Source organism: Dendrobates tinctorius, unplaced genomic scaffold (assembly GCF_039654945.1).
Source record: "Dendrobates tinctorius isolate UK_male_01 unplaced genomic scaffold, ASM3965494v1 ptg000125l, whole genome shotgun sequence".
In the NCBI taxonomy this organism is placed as follows: domain Eukaryota; kingdom Metazoa; phylum Chordata; class Amphibia; order Anura; family Dendrobatidae; genus Dendrobates; species Dendrobates tinctorius.
This window is the reverse complement of record NW_027361793.1, coordinates 27,108,896-27,130,852: the sequence shown is the minus strand read 5'-3', so window position 1 is coordinate 27,130,852 and position 21,957 is coordinate 27,108,896.

Genomic DNA, 21,957 nt, shown 5'->3' with positions numbered 1-21,957 from the left:
GCGCAACTGCTACAGACTGTGGGCTGCCCATTGTGACACGTGGTCCCATTGTGACACGTGGTCCCATTGTTCCAGGAATAGAACACATCCAAGCATTGTGTTCTATGAATGGCATGATTCCTATCACAGTGTTCCATGGATGGAACACATCCTATTTACTGCAGGCAAGCAGCGCACCTAGCTGCTGCTGCTGCTGCTGCTACAAGCCACTAGAATACCGTCTGTCAGACAGGTGGACGTAGGCCGAACATTCAAATAACTCGCCAGATAAATCGATGCTTTTCCATTTAATTCATATATGAATTAATTCAAAATTGAACAGTAAATTTCAAAGTTGGAAGGCCACAAGAGGGGGACAATGTTTCAAAAATGAAACGACATATCATTGCATGAGGGATGTGGTAGGAATTGAATGCTTGAATTAAGACTGGGGAAGTACTGAGGGGAAGGGGCTGCAGGCCATGTAGCAGGTGGGTGTGCAGAAATGTAGCTATCCAAAGCCAAACACATTACTGCAGCTTGTCACACCTGTACCTACCAAGCAGCAAAGGCCAAGATAGATCGTTATTTTACTGACAGATGGAATACAGTGCAATGCCTCCCATATAGAGGTGAATAAGAGTAGTAGTAGTAGTAGTAGTAGAAGAGTTGGTCAAGTTAAATAAAGGCTAAGGAATTGGAAATGTGCAACTTGGACCAAGAAAAACTAATTACAGAGCAACGACATTTGAAAAAAGCATTCAAATCATGCTTTGAAAACACTACTTGTCTATCCCAATTTCAATTCAATCTGTCTTTGGAAACCGCTTAAGAGAGTGAGTGCACCATTCTCAGAGGAACTGCAGATACTGAAATGATGCGTGGAGTGAAGTGAGCAAGCTATTTTTCCATCTCCCTGGCGAGCATCGCCCACCTGTCTGCTGAGGCTCCCTCAGCAGACTGAAGCTGACTACTACTGCGCAGCTGCTACAGACTGTTGGCTGCCCATTGTGACACGTGGTCCCATTGTGACACGTGGTCCCATTGTTCCAGGAATAGAACACATCCAAGCATTGTGTTCTATGAATGGCATGATTCCTATCACAGTGTTCCATGGATGGAACACATCCTATTTACTGCAGGCAAGCAGCGCACCTAGCTGCTGCTGCTGCTGCTGCTGATACAAGCCACTAGAATACCGTCTGTCAGACAGGTGGACGTAGGCCGAACATTCAAATAACTCGCCAGATAAATCGATGCTTTTCCATTTAATTCATATATGAATTAATTCAAAATTGAACAGTAAATTTCAAAGTTGGAAGGCCACAAGAGGGGGACAATGTTTCAAAAATGAAACGACATATCATTGCATGAGGGATGTGGTAGGAATTGAATGCTTGAATTAAGACTGGGGAAGTACTGAGGGGATGGGGCTGCAGGCCTTGTAGCAGGTGGGTGTGCAGAAATGTAGCTATCCAAAGACAAACACATTACCGCAGCTTGTCATACCTGTACCTACCAAGCAGCAAAGGCCAAGATAGATCGTTATTTTACTGACAGATTGAATACAGTGCAATGCCTCCCATATAGAGGTGAATAAGAGTAGTAGTAGTAGAAGAGTTGGTCAAGTTAAATCAAGGCTAAGGAATTGGAAATGTGCAACTTGGACCAAGAAAAACTAATTACAGAGCAACGACATATGAAAAAAGCATTCAAATCATGCTTTGAAAACACTACTTGTGTATCCCGATTTCAATTCAATCTGTCTTTGGAAACCGCTTAAGAGATTGAGTGCACCATTCTCAGAGGAACTGCAGATACTGAAATGATGCATGGAGTGAAGTGAGCAAGCTATTTTTCCATCTCCCTGGCGAGCATCGCCCACCTGTCTGCTGAGGCTCCCTCAACAGACTGAAGCTGACTACTACTGCGCAGCTGCTACAGACTGTGGGCTGCCCATTGTGACACGTGGTCCCATTGTGACACGTGGTCCCATTGTTCCAGGAATAGAACACATCCAAGCATTGTGTTCTATGAATGGCATGATTCCTATCACAGTGTTCCATGGATGGAACACATCCTATTTACTGCAGGCAAGCAGCGCACCTAGCTGCTGCTGCTTCTACAAGCCGCTAGAATACAGTCTGTCAGACAGGTGGACGTAGGCCGAACATTCAAATAACTAGCCAGATAAATCGTTGCTTTTCCATTTAATTCATATATGAATTAATTCAAAATTGAACAGTAAATTTCAAAGTTGGAAGGCCACAAGAGGGGGACAATGTTTCAAAAATGAAACGACATATCATTGCATGAGGGATGTGGTAGGAATTGAATGCTTGAATTAAGACTGGGGAAGTACTGAGGGGAAGGTGCTGCAGGCCTTGTAGCAGGTGGGTGTGCAGAAATGTAGCTATCCAAAGCCAAACACATTACTGCAGCTTGTCACACCTGTACCTACCAAGCAGCAAAGGCCAAGATAGATCGTTATTTTACTGACAGATTGAATACAATGCAATGCCTCCCATATAGAGGTGAATAAGAGTAGTAGTAGTATTAGTAGTAGTAGTAGTAGTAGTAGTAGTAGTAGTAGTAGTAGTAGAAGTAGAAGAGTTGGTCAATTTAAATCAAGGCTAAGGAATTGGAAATGTGCAACTTGGACCAAGAAAAACTAATTACAGAGCAACGACATTTGAAAAAAGCATTCAAATCATGCTTTGAAAACACTACTTGTGTATCCCGATTTCAATTCAATCTGTCTTTGGAAACCGCTTAAGAGAGTGAGTGCACCATTCTCAGAGGAACTGCAGATACTGAAATGATGCGTGGAGTGAAGTGAGCAAGCTATTTTTCCATCTCCCTGGCGAGCATCGCCCACCTGTCTGCTGAGGCTCCCTCAGCAGACTGAAGCTGACTACTACTGCGCAGCTGCTACAGACTGTGGGCTGCCCATTGTGACACGTGGTCCCATTGTGACACGTGGTCCCATTGTTCCAGGAATAGAACACATCCAAGAATTGTGTTCTATGAATGGCATGATTCCTATCACAGTGTTCCATGGATGGAACACATCCTATTTACTGCAGGCAAGCAGCGCACCTAGCTGCTGCTGCTGCTGCTGCTGCTACAAGCCACTAGAATACCGTCTGTCAGACAGGTGGACGTAGGCCGAACATTCAAATAACTAGCCAGATAAATCGTTGCTTTTCCATTTAATTCATATATAAATTAATTCAAAATTGAACAGTAAATTTCAAAGTTGGAAGGCCACAAGAGGGGGACAATGTTTCAAAAATGAAACGACATATCATTGCATGAGGGATGTGGTAGGAATTGAATGCTTGAATTAAGACTGGGGAAGTACTGAGGGGAAGGGGCTGCAGGCCTTGTAGCAGGTGGGTGTGCAGAAATGTAGCTATCCAAAGCCAAACACATTACTGCAGCTTGTCACAACTGTACCTACCAAGCAGCAAAGGCCAAGATAGATCGTTATTTTACTGACAGATTGAATACAGTGCAATGCCTCCCATATAGAGGTGAATAAGAGTAGTAGTAGTAGTAGTAGTAGTAGTAGTAGTAGAAGAGTTGGTCAAGTTAAATCAAGGCTAAGGAATTGGAAATGTGCAACTTGGACCAAGAAAAACTAATTACATAGCAACGACATTTGAAAAAAGCATTCAAATCATGCTTTGAAAACACTACTTGTTTATCCCGATTTCAATTCAATCTGTCTTTGGAAACTGCTTAAGAGAGTGAGTGCACCATTCTCAGAGGAACTGCAGATACTGAAATGATGCGTGGAGTGAAGTGAGCAAGCTATTTTTCCATCTCCCTGGCGAGCATCGCCCACCTGTCTGCTTAGGCTCCCTCAGCAGACTGAAGCTGACTACTACTGCGCAGCTGCTACAGACTGTGGGCTGCCCATTGTGACACGTGGTCCCATTGTGACACGTGGTCCCATTGTTCCAGGAATAGAACACATCCAAGCATTGTGTTCTATGAATGGCATGATTCCTATCACAGTGTTCCATGGATGGAACACATCCTATTTACTGCAGGCAAGCCTCGCACCTAGCTGCTGCTGCTGCTGCTACAAGCCACTAGAATACCATCTGTCAGACAGGTGGACGTAGGCCGAACATTCAAATAACTCGCCAGATAAATCGTTGCTTTTCCATTTAATTCATATATGAATTAATTCAAAATTGAACAGTAAATTTCAAAGTTGGAAGGCCACAAGAGGGGGGCAATGTTTCAAAAATGAAACGACATATCATTGCATGAGGGATGTGGTAGGAATTGAATGCTTGAATTAAGACTGGGGAAGTACTGAGGGGAAGGGCCTGCAGGCCTTGTAGCAGATGGGTGTGCAGAAATGTAGCTATCCAAAGCCAAACACATTACTGCAGCTTGTCACACCTGTACCTACCAAGCAGCAAAGGCCAAGATAGATCGTTATTTTACTGACAGATTGAATACAGTGCAATGCCTCCCATATAGAGGTGAATAAGAGTAGTAGTAGTAGTAGTAGAAGAGTTGGTCAAGTTAAATCAAGGCTAAGGAATTGGAAATGTGCAACTTGGACCAAGAAAAACTAATTACAGAGCAACGACATTTGAAAAAAGCATTCAAATCATGCTTTGAAAACACTACTTGTGTATCCCAATTTCAATTCTTTATGTCTTTGGAAACCGCTTAAGAGATTGAGTGCACCATTCTCAGAGGAACTACAGATACTGAAATGATGCGTGGAGTGAAGTGAGCAAGCTATTTTTCCATCTGCCTGGCGAGCATCGCCCACCTGTCTGCTGAGGCTCCCTCAGCAGACTGAAGCTGACTACGACTGCGCAGCTGCTACAGACTGTGGGCTGCCCATTGTGACACGTGGTCCCATTGTGACACGTGGCCCCATTGTTCCAGGAATAGAACACATCCAAGCATTGTGTTCTTTGAATGGCATGATTCCTATCACAGTGTTCCATGGATGGAACACATCCTATTTACTGCAGGCAAGCAGCGCACCTAGCTGCTGCTGCTGCTGCTGCTGCTGCTACAAGCCACTAGAATACCGTCTGTCAGACAGGTGGACGTAGGCCGAACATTCAAATAACTCGCCAGATAAATCGTTGCTTTTCCTTTTAATTCATATATAAATTAATTCAAAATTGAACAGTAAATTTCAAAGTTGGAATGCCACAAGAGGGGGACAATGTTTCAAAAATGAAACGACATATCTTTGCATGAGGGATGTGGTAGGAATTGAATGCTTGAATTAAGACTGGGGAAGTACTGAGGGGAAGTGGCTGCAGGCCTTGTAGCAGGTGGGTGTGAAGAAATGTAGCTATCCAAAGCCAAACACATTACTGCAGCTTGTCACACCTGTACCTACCAAGCAGCAAAGGCCAAGATAGATCGTTATTTTACTGACAGATTGAATACAGTGCAATGCCTCCCATATAGAGGTGAATAAGAGTAGTAGTAGTAGTAGTAGTAGTAGTAGAAGAGTTGGTCAAGTTAAATCAAGGCTAAGGAATTGGAAATGTGCAACTTGGACCAAGAAAAACTAATTACAGTGCAACGACATTTGAAAAAAGCTTTCAAATCATGCTTTGAAAACACTACTTGTGTATCCCATTTTCAATTCAGTATGTCTTTGGAAACCGCTTAAGAGAGTGAGTGCAACATTCTCAGAGGAACTGCAGATACTGAAATGATGCGTGGAGTGAAGTGAGCAAGCTATTTTTCCATCTCCCTGGCGAGCATCGCCCACCTGTCTGCTGAGGCTCCCTCAGCAGACTGAAGCTGACTACTACTGCGCAGCTGCTACAGACTGTGGGCTGCCCATTGTGACACGTGGTCCCATTGTGACACGTGGTCCCATTGTTCCAGGAATAGAACACATCCAAGCATTGTGTTCTATGAATGGCATGATTCCTCTCACAGTGTTCCATGGATGGAACACATCCTATTTACTGCAGGCAAGCAGCGCACCTAGCTGCTGCTGCTGCTACAAGCCACTAGAATACCGTCTGTCAGACAGGTGGACGTAGGCCGAACATTCAAATAACTCGCCAGATAAATCGTTGCTTTTCCATTTAATTCATATATGAATTAATTCAAAATTGAACAGTAAATTTCAAAGTTGGAAGGCCACAAGAGGGGGACAATGTTTCAAAAATGAAACGACATATCATTGCATGAGGGATGTGGTAGGAATTGAATGCTTGAATTAAGACTGGGGAAGTACTGAGGGGAAGGGGCTGCAGGCCTTGTAGCAGGTGGGTGTGCAGAAATGTAGCTATCCAAAGCCAAACACATTACTGCAGCTTGTCACACCTGTACCTACCAAGCAGCAAAGGCCAAGATAGATCGTTATTTTACTGACAGATTGAATACAGTGCAATGCCTCCCATATAGACGTGAATAAGAGTAGTAGTAGTAGTAGTAGTAGTAGTAGTAGTAGTAGTAGTAGTAGAAGAGTTGGCCAAGTTAAATCAAGGCTAAGGAATTGGAAATGTGCAACTTGGACCAAGAAAAACTAATTACAGAGCAACGACATTTGAAAAAAACATTCAAATCATGCTTTGAAAACACTACTTGTGTATCCCAATTTCAATTCAATCTGTCTTTGGAAACCGCTTAAGAGAGTGAGTGCACCATTCTCAGAGGAACTGCAGATACTGAAATGATGCGTGGAGTGAAGTGAGCAAGCTATTTTTCCATCTCCCTGGCGAGCATCGCCCACCTGTCTGCTGAGGCTCCCTCAGCAGACTGAAGCTGACTACTACTGCGCAGCTGCTACAGACTGTGGGCTGCCCATTGTGACACGTGGTCCCATTGTGACACGTGGCCCCATTGTTCCAGGAATAGAACACATCCAAGCATTGTGTTCTTTGAATGGCATGATTCCTATCACAGTGTTCCATGGATGGAACACATCCTATTTACTGCAGGCAAGCAGCGCACCTAGCTGCTGCTGCTGCTGCTGCTGCTACAAGCCACTAGAATACCGTCTGTCAGACAGGTGGGCGTAGGCCGAACATTCAAATAACTCGCCAGATAAATCGTTGCTTTTCCATTTAATTCATATATGAATTAATTCAAAATTGAACAGTAAATTTCAAAGTTGGAAGGCCACAAGAGGGGGACAATGTTTCAAAAATGAAACGACATATCATTGCATGAGGGATGTGGTAGGAATTGAATGCTTGAATTAAGACTGGGGAAGTACTGAGGGGAAGGGGCTGCAGGCCTTGTAGCAGGTGGGTGTGCAGAAATGTAGCTTTCCAAAGCCAAACACATTACTGCAGCTTGTCACACCTGTACCTACCAAGCAGCAAAGGCCAAGATGGATCGTTATTTTACTGACAGATTGAATACAGTGCAATGCCTCCCATATAGAGGTGAATAAGAGTAGTAGTAGTAGTAGTAGTAGAAGAGTTGATCAAGTTAAATCAAGGCTAAGGAATTGGAAATGTCCAACTTGGACCAAGAAAAACTAATTACAGAGCAACGACATTTGAAAAAAGCATTCAAATCATGCTTTGAAAACACTACTTGTGTATCCCGATTTCAATTCAATCTGTCTTTGGAAACCGCTTAAGAGAGTGAGTGCACCATTCTCAGAGGAACTGCAGATACTGAAATGATGCGTGGAGTGAAGTGAGCAAGCTATGTTTCCATCTCCCTGGCGAGCATCGCCCACCTGTCTGCTGAGGCTCCCTCAGCAGACTGAAGCTGACTACTACTGCGCAGCTGCTACAGACTGTGGGCTGCCCATTGTGACACGTGGTCCCATTGTGACACGTGGTCCCATTGTTCCAGGAATAGAACACATCCAAGAATTGTGTTCTATGAATGGCATGATTCCTATCACAGTGTTCCATGGATGGAACACATCCTATTTACTGCAGGCAAGCAGCGCACCTAGCTGCTGCTGCTGCTACAAGCCACTAGAATACCGTCTGTCAGACAGGTGGACGTAGGCCGAACATTCAAATAACTCACCAGATGAATCGTTGCTTTTCCATTTAATTCATATATGAATTAATTCAAAATTGAACAGTAAATTTCAAAGTTGGAAGGCCACAAGAGGGGGACAATGTTTCAAAAACGAAACAACATATCATTGCATGAGGGATGTGGTAGGAATTGAATGCTTGAATTAAGACTGGGGAAATACTGAGGGGAAGGGGCTGCAGGCCTTGTAGCAGGTGGGTGTGCAGAAATGTAGCTATCTAAAGCCAAACACATTACTGCAGCTTGTCACACCTGTACCTACCAAGCAGCAAAGGCCAAGATAGATCGTTATTTTACTGACAGATTGAATACAGTGCAATGCCTCCCATATAGAGGTGAATAAGAGTAGTAGTAGTAGTAGTAGTAGTAGTAGTAGAAGAGTTGGTCAAGATAAATCAAGGCTAAGGAATTGGAAATGTGCAACTTGGACCAAGAAAAACTAATTACAGAGCAACGACATTTGAAAAAAGCATTCAAATCATCCTTTGAAAACACTACTTGTGTATCCCGATTTCAATTCAATCTGTCTTTGGAAACCGCTTAAGAGAGTGAGTGCACCATTCTCAGAGGAACTGCAGATACTGAAATGATGTGTGGAGTGAAGTGAGCAAGCTATTTTTCCATCTCCCTGGCGAGCATCGCCCACCTGTCTGCTGAGGCTCCCTCAGCAGACTGAAGCTGACTACTACTGCGCAGCTGCTACAGACTGTGGGCGGCCCATTGTGACACATGGTCCCATTGTGACACGTGGTCCCATTGTTCCAGGAATAGAACACATCCAAGCATTGTGTTCTATGAATGGCATGATTCCTATCACAGTGTTCCATGGATGGAACACATCCTATTTACTGCAGGCAAGCAGCGCACCTAGCTGCTGCTGCTGCTGCTGCTGCTACAAGCCACTAGAATACCGTCTGTCAGACAGGTGGACGTAGGCCGAACATTCAAATAACTCGCCAGATAAATCGTTGCTTTTCCATTTAATTCACATATAAATTAATTCAAAATTGAACAGTAAATTTCAAAGTTGGAAGGCCACAAGAGGGGGACAATGTTTCAAAAATGAAACGACATATCATTGCATGAGGGATGTGGTAGGAATTGAATGCTTGAATTAAGACTGGGGAAGTACTGAGGGGAAGTGGCTGCAGGCCTTGTAGCAGGTGGGTGTGCAGAAATGTAGCTATCCAAAGCCAAACACATTACTGCAGCTTGTCACAACTGTACCTACCACGCAGCAAAGGCCAAGATAGATCGTTATTTTACTGACAGATTGAATACAGTGCAATGCCTCCCATATAGAGGTGAATAAGAGTAGTAGTAGTAGTAGTAGTAGTAGAAGAGTTGGTCAAGTTAAATCAAGGCTAAGGAATTGGAAATGTGCAACTTGGACCAAGAAAAACTAATTACAGAGCAATGACATTTGAAAAAAGCATTCAAATCATGCTTTGAAAACACTACTTGTGTATCCCGATTTCAATTCAATCTGTCTTTGGAAACTGCTTAAGAAAGTGAGTGCACCATTCTCAGAGGAACTGCAGATACTGAAATGATGAGTGGAGTGAAGTGAGCAAGCTATTTTTCCATCTCCCTGGCGAGCATCGCCCACTTGTCTGCTGAGGCTCCCTCAGCAGACTGAAGCTGACTACTACTGCGCAGCTGCTACAGACTGTGGGCTGCCCATTGTGACACGTGGTCCCATTGTGACACGTGGTCCCATTGTTCCAGGAATAGAACACATCCAAGCATTGTGTTCTATGAATGGCATGATTCCTATCACAGTGTTCGATGGATGGAACACATCCTATTTACTGCAGGCAAGCAGCGCACCTAGCTGCTGCTGCTGCTGCTTCAAGCCACTAGAATACCGTCTGTCAGACAGGTGGACGTAGGCCGAACATTCAAATAACTCGCCAGATAAATCGTTGCTTTTCCATTTAATTCATATATGAATTAATTCAAAATTGAACAGTAAATTTCAAAGTTGGAAGGCCACAAGAGGGGGGCAATGTTTAAAAAATGAAACGACATATCATTGCATGAGGGATGTGGTAGGAATTGAATGCTTGAATTAAGACTGGGGAAGTACTGAGGGGAAGGGGCTGCAGGCCTTGTAGCAGGTGGGTGTGCAGAAATGTAGCTATCCAAAGCCAAACACATTACTGCAGCTTGTCACACCTGTACCTACCAAGCAGCAAAGGCCAAGATAGATCGTTATTTTACTGACAGATTGAATACAGTGCAATGCCTCCCATATAGAGGTGAATAAGAGTAGTAGTAGTAGTAGTAGTAGTAGTAGAAGAGTTGGTCAAGTTAAATCAAGGCTAAGGAATTGGAAATGTGCAACTTGGACCAAGAAAAACTAATTACAGAGCAACGACATTTGAAGAAAGCTTTCAAATCATGCTTTGAAAACACTACTTGTGTATCCCATTTTCAATTCAGTCTGTCTTTGGAAACCGCTTAAGAGAGTGAGTGCACCATTCTCAGAGGAACTGCAGATACTGAAATGATGCGTGGAGTGAAGTGAGCAAGCTATTTTTCCATCTCCCTGGCGAGCATCGCCCACCTGTCTGCTGAGGCTCCCTCAGCAGACTGAAGCTGACTACTACTGCGCAGCTGCTACAGACTGTGGGCTGCCCATTGTGACACGTGGTCCCATTGTGACACGTGGTCCCATTGTTCCAGGAATAGAACACATCCAAGCATTGTGTTCTATGAATGGCATGATTCCTCTCACAGTGTTCCATGGATGGAACACATCCTATTTACTGCAGGCAAGCAGCGCACCTAGCTGCTGCTGCTGCTACAAGCCACTAGAATACCGTCTGTCAGACAGGTGGACGTAGGCCGAACATTCAAATAAGTCGCCAGATAAATCGTTGCTTTTCCATTTAATTCATATATGAATTAATTCAAAATTGAACAGTAAATTTCAAAGTTGGAAGGCCACAAGAGGGGGACAATGTTTCAAAAACGAAACGACATATCATTGCATGAGGGATGTGGTAGGAATTGAATGCTTTAATTAAGACTGGGGAAGTACTGAGGGGAAGGGTCTGCAGGCCTTGTAGCAGGTGGGTGTGCAGAAATGTAGCTATCCAAAGCCAAACACATTACTGCAGCTTGTCACACCTGTACCTATCAAGCAGCAAAGGCCAAGATATATCGTTATTTTACTGACAGATTGAATACAGTGCAATGCCTCCCATATAGAGGTGAATAAGAGTAGTAGTAGTAGTAGTAGTAGTAGTAGAAGAGTTGGTCAAGTTAAATCAAGGCTAAGGAATTGGAAATGTGCAACTTGGACCAAGAAAAACTAATTACAGAGCAACTACATTTGAAAAAAGCATTCAAATCATGCTTTGAAAACACTACTTGTCTATCCCGATTTCAATTCAATCTGTCTTTGGAAACCGCTTAAGAGAGTGAGTGCACCATTCTCAGAGGAACTGCAGATACTGAAATGATGTGTGGAGTGAAGTGAGCAAGCTATTTTTCCATCTCCCTGGCGAGCATCGCCCACCTGTCTGCTGAGGCTCCCTCAGCAGACTGAAGCTGACTACTACTGCGCAGCTGCTACAGACTGTGGGCTGCCATTGTGACTCGTGGTCCCATTGTGACACGTGGTCCCATTGTTTCAGGAATAGAACACATCCAAGCATTGTGTTCTATGAATGGCATGATTCCTATCACAGTGTTCCATGGATGGAACACATCCTATTTACTGCAGGCAAGCAGCGCACCTAGCTGCTGCTGCTGCTGCTGCTACAAGCCACTAGAATACCGTCTGTCAGACAGTTGGACGTAGGCTGAACATTCAAATAACTCGCCAGATAAATCGTTGCTTTTCCATTTAATTCATATATGAATTAATTCAAAATTGAACAGTAAATTTCAAAGTTGGAAGGCCACAAGAGGGGGACAATGTTTCAAAAACGAAACGACATATCATTGCATGAGGGATGTGGTAGGAATTGAATGCTTGAATTAAGACTGGGGAAGTACTGAGGGGAAGGGGCTGCAGGCCTTGTAGCAGGTGGGTGTGTAGAAATGTAGCTATCCAAAGCCAAACACATTACTGCAGCTTGTCACACCTGTACCTACCAAGCAGCAAAGGCCAAGATAGATCGTTATTTTACTGACAGATTGAATACAGTGCAATGCCTCCCATATAGAGGTGAATAAGAGTAGTAGTAGTAGTAGTAGTAGTAGAAGAGTTGGTCAAGTTAAATCAAGGCTAAGGAATTGGAAATGTGCAACTTGGACCAAGAAAAACTAATTACAGAGCAACGACATTTGAAAAAAGCATTCAAATCATGCTTTGAAAACACTACTTGTGTATCCCAATTTCAATTCAATCTGTCTTTGGAAACCGCTTAAGAGAGTGAGTGCACCATTCTCAGAGGAACTGCAGATACTGAAATGATGCGTGGAGTGAAGTGAGCAAGCTATTTTTCCATCTCCCTGGCGAGCATCGCCCACCAGTCTGCTGAGGCTCCCTCAGCAGACTGAAGCTGACTACTACTGCGCAGCTGCTACAGACTGTGGGCTGCCCATTGTGACACGTGGTCCCATTGTGACACGTGGTCCCATTGTTCCAGGAATAGAGCACATCCAAGCATTGTGTTCTATGAATGGCATGATTCCTATCACAGTGTTCCATGGATGGAACACATCCTATTTACTGCAGGCAAGCAGCGCACCTAGGCTGCTGCTGCTGCTGCTGCTACAAGCCACTAGAATACCATCTGTCAGACAGGTGGACGTAGGGGGAACATTCAAATAACTCGCCAGATAAATCGTTGCTTTTCCATTTAATTCATATATGAATTAATTCAAAATTGAACAGTAAATTTCAAAGTTGGAAGGCCACAAGAGGGGGACAATGTTTCAAAAATGAAACGACATATCATTGCATGAGGGATGTGGTAGGAATTGAATGCTTGTATTAAGACTGGGGAAGTACTGAGGGGAAGGGGCTGCAGGCCTTGTAGCAGGTGGGTGTGCAGAAATGTAGCTATCCAAAGCCAAACACATTACTTCAGCTTGTCACACCTGTACCTGCTAAGCAGCAAAGGCCAAGATAGATCGTTATTTTACTGACAGATTGAATACAGTGCAATGCCTCCCATATAGAGGTGAATAAGAGTAGTAGTAGTAGTAGTAGTAGTAGAAGAGTTGGTCAAGTTAAATCAAGGCTAAGGAATTGGAAATGTGCAACTTGGACCAAGAAAAACTAATTACAGAGCAACGACACTTATAAAAAGCATTCAAATCATGCTTTGAAAACACTACTTGTGTATCCCGATTTCAATTCAATCTTTCTTTGGAAACCGCTTAAGAGAGTGAGTGCACCATTCTCAGAGGAACTGCAGATACTGAAATGATGCGTGGAGTGAAGTGAGCAAGCTATTTTTCCATCTCCCTGGCGAGCATCGCCCACCTGTCTGCTGAGGCTCCCTCAGCAGACTGAAGCTGACTACTACTGCGCAGCTGCTACAGACTGTGGGCTGCCCATTGTGACACGTGGTCCCATTGCGACACATGGCCCCTTTGTTCCAGGAATAGAACACATCCAAGAATTGTGTTCTATGAATGGCATGATTCCTATCACAGTGTTCCATGGATGGAACACATCCTATTTACTGCAGGCAAGCAGCGCACCTAGCTGCTGCTGCTGCTGCTGCTGCTACAAGCCACTAGAATACCGTCTGTCAGACAGGTGGACGTAGGCCGAACATTCAAATAACTCGCCAGATAAATCGTTGCTTTTCCATTTAATTCATATATAAATTAATTCAAAATTGAACAGTAAATTTCAAAGTTGGAAGGCCACAAGAGGGGGACAATGTTTCAAAAATGAAACGACATATCATTGCATGAGGGATGTGGTAGGAATTGAATGCTTGAATTAAGACTGGGGAAGTACTGAGGGGAAGGGGCTGCAGGCCTTGTAGCAGGTGGGTGTGCAGAAATGTAGCTATCCAAAGCCAAACACATTACTGCAGCTTGTCACAACTGTACCTACCAAGCAGCAAAGGCCAAGATAGATCGTTATTTTACTGACAGATTGAATACAGTGCAATGCCTCCCATATAGAGGTGAATAAGAGTAGTAGTAGTAGTAGTAGTTGTAGTAGTAGTAGTAGAAGAGTTGGTCAAGTTAAATCAAGGCTAAGAAATTGGAAATGTGCAACTTGGACCAAGAAAAACTAATTACATAGCAACGACATTTGAAAAAAGCATTCAAATCATGCTTTGAAAACACTACTTGTTTATCCCGATTTCAATTCAATCTGTCTTTGGAAACTGCTTAAGAGAGTGAGTGCACCATTCTCAGAGGAACTGCAGATACTGAAATGATGCGTGGAGTGAAGTGAGCAAGCTATTTTTCCATCTCCCTGGCGAGCATCGCCCACCTGTCTGCTTAGGCTCCCTCAGCAGACTGAAGCTGACTACTACTGCGCAGCTGCTACAGACTGTGGGCTGCCCATTGTGACACGTGGTCCCATTGTGACACGTGGTCCCATTGTTCCAGGAATAGAACACATCCAAGCATTGTGTTCTATGAATGGCATGATTCCTATCACAGTGTTCCATGGATGGAACACATCCTATTTACTGCAGGCAAGCCTCGCACCTAGCTGCTGCTGCTGCTGCTACAAGCCACTAGAATACCGTCTGTCAGACAGGTGGACGTAGGCCGAACATTCAAATAACTCGCCAGATAAATCGTTGCTTTTCCATTTAATTCATATATGAATTAATTCAAAATTGAACAGTAAATTTCAAAGTTGGAAGGCCACAAGAGGGGGGTAATGTTTCAAAAATGAAACGACATATCATTGCATGAGGGATGTGGTAGGAATTGAATGCTTGAATTAAGACTGGGGAAGTACTGAGGGGAAGGGGCTGCAGGCCTTGTAGCAGATGGGTGTGCAGAAATGTAGCTATCCAAAGCCAAACACATTACTGCAGCTTGTCACACCTGTACCTACCAAGCAGCAAAGGCCAAGATAGATCGTTATTTTACTGACAGATTGAATACAGTGCAATGCCTCCCATATAGAGGTGAATAAGAGTAGTAGTAGTAGTAGTAGAAGAGTTGGTCAAGTTAAATCAAGGCTAAGGAATTGGAAATGTGCAACTTGGACCAAGAAAAACTAATTACAGAGCAACGACATTTGAAAAAAGCATTCAAATCATGCTTTGAAAACACTACTTGTGTATCCCAATTTCAATTCATTATGTCTTTGGAAACCGCTTAAGAGATTGAGTGCACCATTCTCAGAGGAACTGCAGATACTGAAATGATGCGTGGAGTGAAGTGAGCAAACTATTTTTCCATCTGCCTGGCGAGCATCGCCCACCTGTCTGCTGAGGCTCTCTCAGCAGACTGAAGCTGACTACTACTGCGCAGCTGCTACAGACTGTGGGCTGCCCATTGTGACACGTGGTCCCATTGTGACACGTGGCCCCATTGTTCCAGGAATAGAACACATCCAAGCATTGTGTTCTTTGAATGGCATGATTCCTATCACAGTGTTCCATGGATGGAACACATCCTATTTACTGCAGGCAAGCAGCGCACCTAGCTGCTGCTGCTGCTGCTGCTACAAGCCACTAGAATACCGTCTGTCAGACAGGTGGACGTAGGCCGAACATTCAAATAACTAGCCAGATAAATCGTTGCTTTTCCTTTTAATTCATATATAAATTAATTCAAAATTGAACAGTAAATTTCAAAGTTGGAAGGCCACAAGAGGGGGACAATGTTTCAAAAATGAAACGACATATCTTTGCATGAGGGATGTGGTAGGAATTGAATGCTTGAATTAAGACTGGGGAAGTACTGAGGGGAAGGGGCTGCAGGCCTTGTAGCAGGTGGGTGTGCAGAAATGTAGCTATCCAAAGCCAAACACATTACTGCAGCTTGTCACACCTGTACCTACCAAGCAGCAAAGGCCAAGATAGATCGTTATTTTACTGACAGATTGAATACAGTGCAATGCCTCCCATATAGAGGTGAATAAGAGTAGTAGTAGTAGTAGTAGTAGTAGTAGTAGAAGAGTTGGCCAAGTTAAATCAAGGCTAAGGAATTGGAAATGTGCAACTTGGACCAAGAAAAACTAATTACAGAGCAACGACATTTGAAAAAAGCATTCAAATCATGCTTTGAAAACACTACTTGTGTATCCCAATTTCAATTCAATCTGTCTTTGGAAACCGCTTAAGAGAGTGAGTGCACCATTCTCAGAGGAACTGCAGATACTGAAATGATGCGTGGAGTGAAGTGAGCAAACTATTTTTCCATCTGCCTGGCGAGCATCGCCCACCTGTCTGCTGAGGCTCCCTCAGCAGACTGAAGCTGACTACTACTGCGCAGCTGCTACAGACTGTGGGCTGCCCATTGTGACACGTGGTCCCATTGTGACACGTGGCCCCATTGTTCCAGGAATAGAACACATCCAAGCATTGTGTTCTTTGAATGGCATGATTCCTATCACAGTGTTCCATGGATGGAACACATCCTATTTACTGCAGGCAAGCAGCGCACCTAGCTGCTGCTGCTGCTGCTGCTGCTGCTACAAGCCACTAGAATACCGTCTGTCAGACAGGTGGACGTAGGCCGAACATTCAAATAACTCGCCAGATAAATCGTTGCTTTTCCTTTTAATTCATATATAAATTAATTCAAAATTGAACAGTAAATTTCAAAGTTGGAAGGCCACAAGAGGGGGACAATGTTTCAAAAATGAAACGACATATCTTTGCATGAGGGATGTGGTAGGAATTGAATGCTTGAATTAAGACTGGGGAAGTACTGAGGGGAAGGGGCTGCAGGCCTTGTAGCAGGTGGGTGTGCAGAAATGTAGCTATCCAAAGCCAAACACATTACTGCAGCTTGTCACACCTGTACCTACCAAGCAGCAAAAGCCAAGATAGATCGTTATTTTACTGACAGATTCAATACAGTGCAATGCCTCCCATATAGAGGTGAATAAGAGTAGTAGTAGTAGTAGTAGTAGTAGTAGTAGTAGAAGAGTTGGCCAAGTTAAATCAAGGCTAAGGAATTGGAAATGTGCAACTTGGACCAAGAAAAACTAATTACAGAGCAACGACATTTGAAAAAAGCATTCAAATCATGCTTTGAAAACACTACTTGTGTATCCCAATTTCAATTCAATCTGTCTTTGGAAACCGCTTAAGAGAGTGAGTGCACCATTCTCAGAGGAACTGCAGATACTGAAATGATGCGTGGAGTGAAGTGAGCAAGCTATTTTTCCATCTCCCTGGCGAGCATCGCCCACCTGTCTGCTGAGGCTCCCTCAGCAGACTGAAGCTGACTACTACTGCGCAGCTGCTACAGACTGTGGGCTGCCCATTGTGACACGTGGTCCCATTGTGATACGTGGCCCCATTGTTCCAGGAATAGAACACATCCAAGCATTGTGTTCTTTGAATGGCATGATTCCTATCACAGTGTTCCATGGATGGAACACATCCTATTTACTGCAGGCAAGCAGCGCACCTAGCTGCTGCTGCTGCTGCTGCTGCTACAAGCCACTAGAATACCGTCTGTCAGACAGGTGGGCGTAGGCCGAACATTCAAATAACTCGCCAGATAAATCGTTGCTTTTCCATTTAATTCATATATGAATTAATTCAAAATTGAACAGTAAATTTCAAAGTTGGAAGGCCACAAGAGGGGGACAATGTTTCAAAAATGAAACGACATATCATTGCATGAGGGATGTGGTAGGAATTGAATGCTTGAATTAAGACTGGGGAAGTACTGAGGGGAAGGGGCTGCAGGCCTTGTAGCAGGTGGGTGTGCAGAAATGTAGCTTTCCAAAGCCAAACACATTACTGCAGCTTGTCACACCTGTACCTACCAAGCAGCAAAGGCCAAGATAGATCGTTATTTTACTGACAGATTGAATACAGTGCAATGCCTCCCATATAGAGGTGAATAAGAGTAGTAGTAGTAGTAGTAGTAGTAGAAGAGTTGATCAAGTTAAATCAAGGCTAAGGAATTGGAAATGTCCAACTTGGACCAAGAAAAACTAATTACAGAGCAACGACATTTGAAAAAAGCATTCAAATCATGCTTTGAAAACACTACTTGTGTATCCCGATTTCAATTCAATCTGTCTTTGGAAACCGCTTAAGAGAGTGAGTGCACCATTCTCAGAGGAACTGCAGATACTGAAATGATGTGTGGAGTGAAGTGAGCAAGCTATTTTTCCATCTCCCTGGCGAGCATCGCCAACCTGTCTGCTGAGGCTCCCTCAGCAGACTGAAGCTGACTACTACTGCGCAGCTGCTACAGACTGTGGGCGGCCCATTGTGACACATGGTCCCATTGTGACACGTGGTCCCATTGTTCCAGGAATAGAACACATCCAAGCATTGTGTTCTATGAATGGCATGATTCCTATCACAGTGTTCCATGGATGGAACACATCCTATTTACTGCAGGCAAGCAGCGCACCTAGCTGCTGCTGCTGCTGCTGCTGCTACAAGCCACTAGAATACCGTCTGTCAGACAGGTGGACGTAGGCCGAACATTCAAATAACTCGCCAGATAAATCGTTGCTTTTCCATTTAATTCACATATAAATTAATTCAAAATTGAACAGTAAATTTCAAAGTTGGAAGGCCACAAGAGGGGGACAATGTTTCAAAAATGAAACGACATATCATTGCATGAGGGATGTGGTAGGAATTGAATGCTTGAATTAAGACTGGGGAAGTACTGAGGGGAAGTGGCTGCAGGCCTTGTAGCAGGTGGGTGTGCAGAAATGTAGCTATCCAAAGCCAAACACATTACTGCAGCTTGTCACAACTGTACCTACCACGCAGCAAAGGCCAAGATAGATCGTTATTTTACTGACAGATTGAATACAGTGCAATGCCTCCCATATAGAGGTGAATAAAAGTAGTAGTAGTAGTAGTAGTAGTAGAAGAGTTGGTCAAGTTAAATCAAGGCTAAGGAATTGGAAATGTGCAACTTGGACCAAGAAAAACTAATTACAGAGCAATGACATTTGAAAAAAGCATTCAAATCATGCTTTGAAAACACTACTTGTGTATCCCGATTTCAATTCAATCTGTCTTTGGAAACTGCTTAAGAAAGTGAGTGCACCATTCTCAGAGGAACTGCAGATACTGAAATGATGAGTGGAGTGAAGTGAGCAAGCTATTTTTCCATCTCCCTGGCGAGCATCGCCCACCTGTCTGCTGAGGCTCCCTCAGCAGACTGAAGCTGACTACTACTGCGCAGCTGCTACAGACTGTGGGCTGCCCATTGTGACACGTGGTCCCATTGTGACACGTCGTCCCATTGTTCCAGGAATAGAACACATCCAAGCATTGTGTTCTATGAATGGCATGATTCCTATCACAGTGTTCCATGGATGGAACACATCCTATTTACTGCAGGCAAGCAGCGCACCTAGCTGCTGCTGCTGCTGCTACAAGCCACTAGAATACCGTCTGTCAGACAGGTGGACGTAGGCCGAACATTCAAATAACTCGCCAGATAAATCGTTGCTTTTCCATTTAATTCATATATGAATTAATTCAAAATTGAACAGTAAATTTCAAAGTTGGAAGGCCACAAGAGGGGGGCAATGTTTCAAAAATGAAACGACATATCATTGCATGAGTGATGTGGTAGGAATTGAATGCTTGAATTAAGACTGGGGAAGTACTGAGGGGAAGGGGCTGCAGGCCTTGTAGCAGGTGGGTGTGCAGAAATGTAGCTATCCAAAGCCAAACACATTACTGCAGCTTGTCACACCTGTACCTACCAAGCAGCAAAGGCCAAGATAGATCGTTATTTTACTGACAGATTGAATACAGTGCAATGCCTCCCATATAGAGGTGAATAAGAGTAGTAGTAGTAGTAGTAGTAGTAGTAGAAGAGTTGGTCAAGTTAAATCAAGGCTAAGGAATTGGAAATGTGCAACTTGGACCAAGAAAAACTAATTACAGAGCAACGACATTTGAAAAAAGCTTTCAAATCATGCTTTGAAAACACTACTTGTGTATCCCATTTTCAATTCAGTCTGTCTTTGGAAACCGCTTAAGAGAGTGAGTGCACCATTCTCAGAGGAACTGCAGATACTGAAATGATGCGTGGAGTGAAGTGAGCAAGCTATTTTTCCATCTCCCTGGCGAGCATCGCCCACCTGTCTGCTGAGGCTCCCTCAGCAGACTGAAGCTGACTACTACTGCGCAGCTGCTACAGACTGTGGGCTGCCCATTGTGACACGTGGTCCCATTGTGACACGTGGTCCCATTGTTCCAGGAATAGAACACATCCAAGCATTGTGTTCTATGAATGGCATGATTCCTCTCACAGTGTTCCATGGATGGAACACATCCTATTTACTGCAGGCAAGCAGCGCACCTAGCTGCTGCTGCTGCTACAAGCCACTAGAATACCGTCTGTCAGACAGGTGGACGTAGGCCGAACATTCAAATAACTCGCCAGATGAATCGTTGCTTTTCCATTTAATTCATATATGAATTAATTCAAAATTGAACAGTAAATTTCAAAGTTGGAAGGCCACAAGAGGGGGACAATGTTTCAAAAATGAAACGACATATCATTGCATGAGGGATGTGGTAGGAATTGAATGCTTGAATTAAGACTGGGGAAGTACTGAGGGGAAGGGGCTGCAGGCCTTGTAGCAGGTGGGTGTGCAGAAATGTAGCTATCCAAAGCCAAACACATTACTGCAGCTTGTCACACCTGTACCTACCAAGCAGCAAAGGCCAAGATAGATCGTTATTTTACTGACAGATTGAATACAGTGCAATGCCTCCCATATAGAGGTGAATAAGAGTAGTAGTAGTAGTAGTAGTAGTAGTAGTAGTAGTAGTAGAAGAGTTGGTCAAGTTAAATCAAGGCTAAGGAATTGGAAATGTGCAACTTGGACCAAGAAAAACGAATTACAGAGCAACGACATTTGAAAAAAACATTCAAATCATGCTTTGAAAACACTACTTGTGTATCCCAATTTCAATTCAATCTGTCTTTGGAAACCGCTTAAGAGAGTGAGTGCACCATTCTCAGAGGAACTGCAGATACTGAAATGATGCGTGGAGTGAAGTGAGCAAGCTATTTTTCCATCTCCCTGGCGAGCATCGCCCACCTGTCTGCTGAGGCTCCCTCAGCAGACTGAAGCTGACTACTACTGCGCAGCTGCTACAGACTGTGGGCTGCCCATTGTGACACGTGGTCCCATTGTGACACGTGGCCCCATTGTTCCAGGAATAGAACACATCCAAGCATTGTGTTCTATGAATGGCATGATTCCTATCACAGTGTTCCATGGATGGAACACATCCTATTTACTGCAGGCAAGCAGCGCACCTACAAGCCACTAGAATACCGTCTGTCAGACAGGTGGACGTAGGCCGAACATTCAAATAACTCGCCAGATAAATCGTTGCTTTTCCATTTAATTCATATATGAATTAATCCAAAATTGAACAGTAAATTTCAAAGTTGGAAGGCCACAAGAGGGGGACAATGTTTCAAAAACGAAACGACATATCATTGCATGAGGGATGTGGTAGGAATTGAATGCTTGAATTAAGACTGGGGAAGTACTGAGGGGAAGGGGCTGCAGGCCTTGTAGCAGGTGGGTGTGCAGAAATGTAGCTTTCCAAAGCCAAACACATTACTGCAGCTTGTCACACCTGTACCTACCAAGCAGCAAAGGCCAAGATAGATCGTTATTTTACTGACAGATTGAATACAGTGCAATGCCTCCCATATAGAGGTGAATAAGAGTAGTAGTAGTAGTAGTAGTAGAAGAGTTGGTCAAGTTAAATCAAGGCTAAGGAATTGGAAATGTGCAACTTGAACCAAGAAAAACTAATTACAGAGCAACGACATTTGAAAAAAGCATTCAAATCATGCTTTGAAAACACTACTTGT